Source organism: Ctenopharyngodon idella, chromosome 3 (assembly GCF_019924925.1).
Source record: "Ctenopharyngodon idella isolate HZGC_01 chromosome 3, HZGC01, whole genome shotgun sequence".
Classification (NCBI taxonomy): domain Eukaryota; kingdom Metazoa; phylum Chordata; class Actinopteri; order Cypriniformes; family Xenocyprididae; genus Ctenopharyngodon; species Ctenopharyngodon idella.
In genome coordinates, this window is record NC_067222.1 from 16,773,088 (window position 1) to 16,783,520 (window position 10,433).

General features: G+C 43.6%; 1 protein-coding gene and 1 long non-coding RNA gene across 1 annotated transcript; one reads left to right on the top strand and one right to left on the bottom strand.

The window, feature by feature from the left end:
* LOC127508111 (zinc finger protein 234-like) overlaps positions 1–10,433 on the top strand; it is a 404,421-nt gene that overhangs the window by 241,702 nt on the left and 152,286 nt on the right.
* LOC127508251 (uncharacterized) lies at positions 1,205–10,046 on the bottom strand. The gene is made up of 4 exons (XR_007928748.1): positions 9,970–10,046; positions 9,801–9,881; positions 1,780–1,927; positions 1,205–1,698 (listed from the first exon to the last, which is right to left on the bottom strand). It is a non-coding gene; the product is annotated as an uncharacterized LOC127508251 (long non-coding RNA).

A 10,433-nucleotide genomic window follows, 5' to 3' on the forward strand; every position in this document is an offset into this window, starting at 1 on the left:
ACTCAGTTACTTGTGAGAAGTAACTACTTTAACTAATTACTTTCTTTTGATTTAAGGGAATGTAGGGAGGGTGTCCTTTTTGTTTGTACTTCTCTTTACTCCTGGTTATGGGCAGACAGGGAGAGAGGGAAGTTTTATGTACTTTATTTTTGGATTATCTTTTTTTAGGTAATTTATAAAGGTTCTTGGGTTAGTTAAGTTTTGTTTGTTATTTTGGCCTATCTGTCCTCTTAAGTCTTTATTCCCTCTGTTTGTTAATTCTTCCTTTGATATTGTTATTTCTGTTATCCTTATGGCATTTTTGAAATTTTCAAATTAATAGAGATTAATTTGAGTTGGTGTCTGTGTTGACTCTGGAATGGGAGGTTGGATTGCTCTGGTTCTCTCTCCATGATTGAATTGATTGATTGATTGATTGATTCATTGATTGATTCATTGTTCCCCAACCCTACACAGGTAGTTATGTAACAATTAGACAGGGACCAAATGCAAGAAAACTGTCATAGAACGGAGGCAAGTCTGTTATATATACCTCCTGATGCTAATTGAGTTGATTAACTGAATAATCAGGTTAATTATCTGAACATGCTCCTTCTGAACTTTAATAAAACATCATTTTATTGTTTGTGCTAACAGCATTTCACTTAAATATATTTTGAAAATATGCTTATATTAGGTAGTTTATATAATATATTTTTGAAGTAGCAATAATCACTTTGTTCTGCACTATGTTCCACCACTTTTAGACAAATGGATTTGTTGTGTTTTCATATTCAAGAGGTTATAAGCATGATGCAGCATTTTGGTGTTCGCATCGAATGTTCTTCGACTTTTATAGACAATAAATTTGTTTATGAATAGAGATTGATCTGTTCAAAGCAGTTATTTTGAGTTAGATGCCAAATGTTCTTCTCCTATTTAAATTTGACATTGAAGGGGTGCATACAACATATTTGCCCGTGCAGCAACTGTAGTTGCTGCACATTCAAATACGAGAGAAAAAAAAAACAAACAAAAAAACACCTTTGTTGATTTTTAGCTTGAAAATGACATACTGTATTACTTCACATTAGTATTTATCAGTATATTGACAAAGCTAAAAATGGACAAACACATTCACTGTGCACATTTGTTTTGTGTCTGTTTACATTTTGATGTCGAAATGGAAGAAAAACACGATCATTTCAAATTTTCTGTTGTCAGATTCAAGACTGAATTGATTTTTGATAGATATCAGTGTATTGCTGTGCACATAAACACATTCTTTGAAACCATCTAATCAAATTTATAATTTTAAAAGGTTCATTTAAAAATATACAACATAACAGCAGTATTGTAACACTTTTATCAAATGATATACAGTGTAATATGACCTCAAAGTATACGGAGGTTTGTTTTTGCTAAGATTATGGTACAAACATTAAATGACTGCATGCAGATGATCTTGTGCTTGTTTTGAAGCTGTGATGTATTGAACAAGACAGAATGACAAAATTGTGCACAGCTGTGCTTCTGTCATTAGTGTTTACAGAATAACATTTGTGAGACGTCTCTCAAATCTGACAGCCTCTGTTTGTCACTTCTGCTGCGAAACTCTTCAGCTCAGCACATTTAAACTTCGGAGCGGATCCACGCATACATTCAGCCTCAGACGGCCAGCGCTCAACCCACGTGTGCTTATGCAGCACATACATGTACCTGAGAGAGAAAATGTGAGTGAGCTGTGCAAAGTAAAAAGAAAAGAAAACCCTTTCTTTTTCAATATTCAGTGGTACTCACCTGTTGGATGTGCTTTCTGTGTGCAAAACATCAGTGATCGGCCCAATGATCAGATATTCCTGACCCTCTTTCAAAGCAAGCCCTGCCCTACAGCTGGCATGAGAGAGGAACACCCTCCTGTCATTTTTTTTCAAATCAGCTTCTGACCCTGCATGGACAAATGGGCACAGTCACATTAGGGCATAGAGAAAGCAATGAAACATTCAAAGTCCAGAGAAGTAGTAAAGACATGGTTAAAATAGTCATGTGACTACAGTGGTTCAACCTTAATGTTATGAAGCGACGAGAATACTTTTTGTGTACAAAAACAAAACAAAAATAATGACTTTATTCAACAAATTCTTCTCTTCTGTGTCATTCTCTTACGCTGTTTACGTCCAGCGCTTCCAGGGGCCTGTACCATGATGGTAGTTGAACAAACTCAGGGTTATAGGATTAGTTTCAGGTTGATAAAACCAAACCACTCCAATCTGGCTTTGTTGGTACCATGATGCTTATCATCAACTTTCTCTGTCAACTCAGGCTTTGATCCTGACTCTGTGGAGCATGTGCACATGAATGCGTGACATCAGTGACAAACAGCTTTAATCTTTATTATTAAAGAGAGACAATTTAATTGTTAAATATTTTTTTTTTACTATATAGTGACCTTTAATTTGGAGGAAGAGAAACTGGAGGAGTGACTTCATTGCGTTGGATGTGTCAGTGTCACTTTGCTCACATCCGACTGGCCCAATTTCAGTTTGAGATCTCTGACCCAGAACATAACCTGCCCCGGAGCAGGTTAGCCTTGGAGCGTAAATTACTATGGTGATGAACACCACTAAAAGCCAAGTCACTTTCATGGTACCTAAAACCCAGGATTGGAGCAAACTAATCTGAAACTTACCTGGCTAGCCAGCTAATCCACCTTCATGGTACAGGCCCCAGATTCTACATCAGAACCCCGGCTCATTATTGGCCGGCTCCTGCGTCAACATCACACACATTATGTTGCGCTGCTCACGTGAACAGGCCTCGACCCATACCGAGCTGGCGTTCGGACGTAAACACAGAAGCACTGAACTGCGTTCATTGCGTCAACTGAGAATGACAGGGGAGGCACTTTATAACATTAGGTTGAACCACTGCAGTTATGTTGACTTTTTTAACCATGTCTTTACTACTTTTCTGGACCTCGAATGTGGTAATTTCATTGTGTTCTATTGAGGATAAAAAAAATAAAAAAAAAACTCTTGGATTTCATCAAAGATGTCTTAATTCGTGTTCTGAAGACAAACGAAGGTCTTACGGGTGTGGAACGACATGACGGTGAATACTTAATGACAAAAATTTCATTTTTGGGTGAACTAAACCTTTAAGTACTGCCATTTTTGCTCAAAATGTTTGTAAATAAGAGATGCTATCAGCTATCAGACATTAAATTGTTACAACAGGTTATTTATTTACAGTATATTGAGTTTTTTTTTTTTAACCAGTACAGGTATTTTCCTGTCAGTTTCCAGAGATCACTCTAGTGCTAGTAAACCGATATATTGGCCCGGATGATATTTTTCCAATTTTGAGAAATATACCACCGGTCAAATGTTTGGAATAATTAATACTTAATAAAAATTAATAATTAATAATTTTGTTATGTTTTATTGCGAAAGAAGTCTCTTATGCTCACCAAGCACAGCAAACACAATAAATTCAGCACGTACAGCAAGCCTAACAATCACAGCAAGCACATTAAAGCTCATCACACTGAACAGTCAAGGACTCTACAATGTGAATCTCAAACCACAAAATACTATTAAGATTTTTGTATATTCTTGCACTGCATATTATAATTAATAAGTTCAGATTAGCTCATTCTCAGAAAGAAGCAATATCTGGAACAGATGCAACATCTTGCACCATTTCTGGCCGCAGTACCTCTTGCGGTCTGGCTACACAGGATTCAAACCCACGACCTGAAAGGTTCAAGGCTTGTGGCTTAGCAAGTTGATGCTGATTCGCTAGGCCACTGAGTAGAGCTTTCAAGGCAATAATGAGCACGCCAAACCATTAGTTAGCATATTAACCAATTAGCAAGCTAAGATAACTTGGCCACTAATGTAAATTATGTTTAACCTGATTAAAAAGAATGGCCTTTGATTAGCATGCTATTTGATTGGCATGCTAAGCTATTTAGCATAGGGCAACAAACGCAGTGACAGCCGAGTTCAGAAACGTATTTCTCGGGAATAAATATCAAATATAAAAAATTCCTTCAGTCATTTCTGTCTGGCTCAGTCCATAGATCATCTGAACTGATTCTGGACTGTTTTTCATTTATTTGAATATGGCGGACAAACAAAATTATGGAAAATGACAAATGAGATATCATCGGAATTGGCATAAACTAAGAAACGTAAATGTAATGACACAGAGAAAACTTTTTGGACAATGTTTTATAACTCAGGAACACTAGGTGATACTGTGTTCAAACTTCTCAGGTACCTTCAGGACATGCTGATGATGATATCTACCATATTTTGTGCAGATATGTCAAATAATTTTAAAGATATTGCAGTTTATGTCAAAATTCTTTGCTTTGATGGTTCATCCGATCCTGGATAAAATTGGTTATCCTCGAATTCGGCATGACACAAAGAATCCATAGACACCAAGATTTTCTGACAAACTGTTCAAAAGTTATTAGCAAAAATAGCTAAAAACAAAAACAAAAAAACCCTGACCTGTAGTTGGCGCTGTTCCCAAATTTGGCATGATAATAAGAAAATGTCTCGGGTTACGTATGTAACCCTGGTTCCCTGAATAGGGAATGAGACGCTGCGTCGATACGCATTGGGAACGCCTCTGCGTGATTGCGTCGTGAAGCACTCGTGAATCTAACCAATAACATGACGAGACGTCAGAAGCGGGTGACGTCACGGACCAGGAAACTATAAAGCATACCCAGAACAAAGAACGCTAGCTTCTGGATTATTGCTGAAGCAAGACGCTTACAGGTACGCCGGGGGTACGGCAAAGCGACACAGCGTCTCGTTCCCTATTCAGGGAACCAGGGTTACATACGTAACCCGAGACGTTCCCTTTCATGGGAACTGTCGACGCTGCGTCGATACACATTGGGAACGCTGTCCCAACTACACTGTAGTGCCAAGTACCTGTCTGTTATCTTTGAGACAGCACAGCTGACCCCGGAGTGGAGCCGACATCAAGGTTATAAAACCTAATAAACTTATGCTGGGAGGACCACCCAGCCGCATCACATTTGTCGTGGATGGAAACTCCTGACATTAGAGCCTTAGAGGCCGCCATACCCCTAGTAGAATGGGCGCGGACAGCTAAGGGAGATGGCTGTCTGGCCGCTTCATAAGCAAGTGAGATGGCCTCAACCACCCACTTGCTCATCCTCTGCTTAGACGCCAGGCCTCCTTTCTTAGGAGACCCATAACATACAAACAGCTGGTCTGTTTTACGCCACAGCGCAGCTCTGTGGACGCAAGTGTCTAAAGCCCTCACTGGGCAAAGCAGATTAAGTTTCTCCTGATCCGAGTTTGCAAAAGGAGGAGGACAGAAGGCCTGAAGTACAATGAGCCCTGGGACATTGGTGGGGACCTTTGGTACATAGCCAGGTCTAGTGTGAAGAAAAGCCTTTACCATACCAAAATCTAAGCACGAAGGAGCAACTGACAGTGCTTGAAGATCTCCTATTCTCTTGAGAGACGAGATAGCCAGTAGAAATACTGTTTTTAGAGTGAGGAACTTCTCAGAAACCTCTTCTAGTGGTTCAAAGGGAGCCTCAGCTAGCCCTTCCAGTACCACGGCCAAGTCCCAGGCCGGGGTTCTTGTATGAACAGTAGGCCTCAGCCTCAAAGTACCAAGAAGGAAGCGTATAACAAGGGGGTCTCGACCCACAGAGGAATCCCCCAGAGGAGCATGATAGGCCGATATGGCCGCAACATAAACCTTCAGAGTCAAAGGGGATAGGCCATCCGTGAACTTGTCTTGGAGAAATTGTAGCACTAAGCTAATAGAAGAATGGACAGGGTCCACATGATGTTGTCTACACCAAGTAGAGAATAGTTTCCATTTATAGGCATAAAGCTTCCTCGTGGAGGGAGCTCTGGAGTGGAGTATGGTCTCCACAACCTCAGTTGGGAGACCAGAATCTATGAGCCTGGTCCCCTCAGAGGCCAGGCCCACAGTCTCCATAGTTCCGGGCAAGGATGAAGTATCATGCCACCCGCTTGAGACAGAAGGTCCTGCCTGAGAGAAATCTCCATCTGAGAGTCGTCCAAGAGAGACACTAGGTCTGAAAACCAAATTCGGGTTGGCCAGAACGGGGCTACCAATATTAGACGGACCCCATCCCGGCGCACCCTCTCCAGAACTCCCGGGAGCAGAGCGAACGGGGGAAATGCGTACAGACACAGCCTCGGCCACGTCTGTACCATGGCATCCAGGCCCAATGGTGCTGGATGTGACAGAGAGAACCACAGTGGACACTGGGTTGATTCTTCTGAAGCAAACAGGTCGACTTCCGCTCGACTGAAGTTCCAAATGAGCTCCACCACCTCGGGGTAGAGTCTCCATTCCCCGGGCCTCAGCCCCTGCCTCGACAGGGCGTCTGCTCCCACATTTTGATGCCCTGGGATGTAGGCTGCTCTCAGCGAGAGGAGCTTCCCACAGGCCCACAGGAGGATCCGACGGGCTAGTTTGCACAATTGGTGAGACCTCAGACCCCCCTGATGGTTGATATATGCGACCGCCGACATGTTGTCCGTACTGACCAACACATGGTGGCCTCTCAGGTCTGGGAGAAAGTATTTTAATGCTTGGAATACCAGCATCATTTCCAGCCGATTTATGTGCCAGGAAAGTTGATGGTCCTCCCAGAGACCCTGAGTTGAGCGACCACTCATGATCGCCCCCCAGCCCGTGAGGGAGGCATCCGTCGTTAGCATTACGCGACGACAAGGAGCCCCCAACAGAGGACCTTGGGACAGGAACCAAGGCTTTTTCCACATGACCAATGCACAAAAGCATCTCCGCGTGACCTTGATCATGCGAAAAGGATTTCCCCCCGGAGAAAACCCCTTGGTCCTGAGCCACCACTGTAAGGGTCTCATGTACAGCAGGCCAAAAGGTATCACGTTGGACGCAGCTGCCATGAGACCCAACAGTCTCTGAAACTGTTTCACAGTGAGTGACTGGCCTAGTTTCACCCCATTCATGGCACTGAGAATGGAACTCACACGGGCAGGAGACAGCTGTGCCCGCATCGTGGTGGAGTCCCAAACTACCCCTAAGTAGTTGGTAATTTGAACCAGAACAAGCACACTTTTCTTGGCATTGAGCCTCAGCCCTAGCCTCTTCATATGGGACAGAACAACATTTCGATGTTGAGCTGCCAGATGTTCGGTTTGAGCTATAATCAACCGTCAAAATCGTCAAAATAGTTCAGTACGGGGATGCCCTGGAGTCTTAATGGAGCCAGAACTGCATCCACGCACTTCGTAAACGTGCGAGGTGATAGTGCTAGGCCGAAGGGAAGAACCCTGTATTGGTAAGCTTCGCCCCCGAAAGCAAACCTGAGGAACTTCCTGTGTTGAGGATGGATGGATACATGAAAGTAAACGTCTTTCAGGTCTATCGCCACAAACCAGTCCTCGGACCTGATCTGTGGGATAATCTGTTTGAGTGTGAGCATCTTGAACTTGAGCTTTTGCACAGATCGATTTAACATGCGTAAATCTATGATGGGACGCAACCCTCCATCCTTCTTTGGAACAATGAAGTAACGGCTGTAAAACCCCGACAGCTTGCTGGGAGGAGAAACCCTTTCTATAGCTCCTTTTTGCAAGAGCATCATAACCTCCTGTTCCATTACCAGAGACTGCTCAGGGGCCACCACTGTGGGAAGGACCCCGTTGAACTGGGGTGGGCGAGACCCAAACTGAATTTTGTAACTCTTTTCTATTGTGAGCAGCACCCATTTCGAGATATTTGAGAGAAGTTTCCATTCTGCCAGAAAATTTACTAAGGGAGCCAGTCTCTCGAGACTGGCCTCTGGTGTTTTTCGAGCACCTTGACTTGGCGCCCTGAAGTGGTAAACCGGCAGGGAACAGCCGAATCAAGTGATGACCGGCCCTCCTCGGAGGGTCGGTGGAGACCGCTGAGCCCTGAAGCACACTGGGTGGCAGGGTTAGCAGAACGCAGCGGGTACCGAATATTTTAATCCCTGACCCCCTCCCGAGGGGGCTGCCCTCACAGGTCCTGGGCCATTGGCATCAGGACCTCTTCGAAGCCTTCTTGGCGATAATGACGGTCCGCAGATCCGCCCTACCCCTCGAAGGCTTCGGCTGTGTTGACCGCCCCGGACCCCAAGTTCTCTGCGGGGGAGCACGGATGGCAACACTGACTTTTTGTTGCGCTCTGTGTGCCGAGGAGCTTGTTGACGGCCGAGATTGCTCCCGCTCAGCAGTCTCGGGGAGGATGAGAATGGCGGGGAAGGAACCTTTGGAACGCCGCTGATTGCTTTCTTGTCTCCTGGAACCTCTCGACGACCGATATAACTGAGTCGCCGAAGAGGCCCGCAGGAGACAGCGGCGCGTCCATAAGGATGTTCTTGTCTTTCTCCTTAATATCAGAGAGGTTGAGCCATAAGTGCCTCTCCGTGGCCACCAGGGCTGCCATAGAACGGCCTACTGACTTGGCCGTCTCCTTGGTGGCATGGAGAGCTAGATCGGTCGCTTTTCTAAGCTCTTGGATGGTCTCGAATGTCGCTTCCCCGCTATTATCAATTTTAATAATATCAATTTAATATCTATTATAATATCAATTTTTAATTTATCAATTTTTAATTTATCTACAGCCCTGGTCACCACCTCTAACAGCTCCTCGTAGGCTGGAGATGAGGATGGCGAGTCCTCCTCTCCAGCCTCAAAGCTCATCACATCCACCTCCTCAGAGCTGGATAGATGAAGTGCCGGTGCCTCTCTCCGGGGGAAGAAATTGCAGTGCGTGCTTCCGCTACCAGAGGAGAGACACTGGGTCTGACAGGTGAAGGCAGAGATAAGGCTGGGCCCGTCTCTAACCCGGCTGTCAAATCCATTTGTGAACCCCACGAATGGAGCCGGCGTTCTGCCTCAGCAGAAGCGGGACCCGATCCACGGGGAACACTGGCCGCGGCACCCTCCCTTTCTTTGTCAAAGAGTGCCCGGCGTGATCTCAGTGTCCTGAGAGTGAGCTTTTCACAGTGCACGCAGACAGCTCCCTCCCTGGGCATGCTCAACTCCCAAACATACAACACACATCTCGTGTGTATCCCCACCCGTGATGTAACGAGGGCAGGGATGAACACACTTGATGAACTGTTGTTTATCCGCCATAATACGCGTCTTTTTTTAGATATGAATATATAGTGTGGTGTGAGATGCTCTTGTCCTCAGATGAAGAGATTGTGACTTATATATATAGATAAGACAAACAACACCAAATAAAACAAGATAACACTGAGCGCTTGTGAAGACACAGAAGCTAGCGTTCTTTGTTCTGGGTATGCTTTATAGTTTCCTGGTCCGTGACGTCACCCGCTTCTGACGTCTCGTCGTGTTATTGGTTAGATTCACGAGTGCTTCACGACGCAATCACGCAGAGGCGTTCCCAATGCGCATCGACGCAGCGTCGACAGTTCCCATGAAAGGGAACTAACGGATACAAAAGGGGCTATAGCATCTTCAGTGCTTGGCCCCTAATAATAAAACTAACAATTACAATTTTCTATTTGTAACTGTTTTCTGTTTTAATAAATTTTCAAATGTAATTTTGAACAGTCCTTCAGAAATCATTTTAATATGTGGATTTGATTCCAATCACATTGACAGACATAGGGCCTGCTTTTCTTTCACTGTCCAGTTCAACTCCTCCTTTAAAAAGTTAATTAAAATTATATCGTTTTGCAAAGAAATTCAAATAGGCACAATTAATGCATTTCAGTAAAAAGGAAGTAGTCTGCTACGACTTACCATTTTGTATAATCTGGACAATCTTCATCTCGTACTGATCGTAGTGACACTTCCTTACACTTATCAGTTTAACCTTGTAGGCTGAAGAGGAGACACCAAAAGACCAATTTATTGACCCCACAAAACTTATAAAGGACAGATATGTAAATGTGACCCAGCAAATATTTACCATAATGTCTTCCATTGCATGCAGCCCGCTCTTTCTTAAAAGACACGTTCGGTGGTTTTTGCACACAGCAGTCACCTGTCCAGAAATATTAAAGAGATAATAATAATTATATATGAAAAAGACCCATGAGTGAAATGCCAGCTGAGGCTATGTGTGGAAAAAAGATGCATCGTTAAAGGGTCAGTTCACTCAAAAATAAATAAATAAATAAACGTCACTGGTCACAAGGGATTGTTTTAAAGCTTTTTTTTTTTAAATTACTCATGCTGCTTCAGAACAACACCAGGGTGACTGCATTTTCACAGATGAATTTAAACTGTCCCTTTAATGTGCAATATGGGGGTATTGTACAGTGTAATCAACAGCAATACCGTACAACTTGTAAAGTCATTGCTTGTGGTATCTTTAATGGAAAAACTAATCTGCCAATGTAACATGTTTCATGTGCACTCTAAAATATGGTC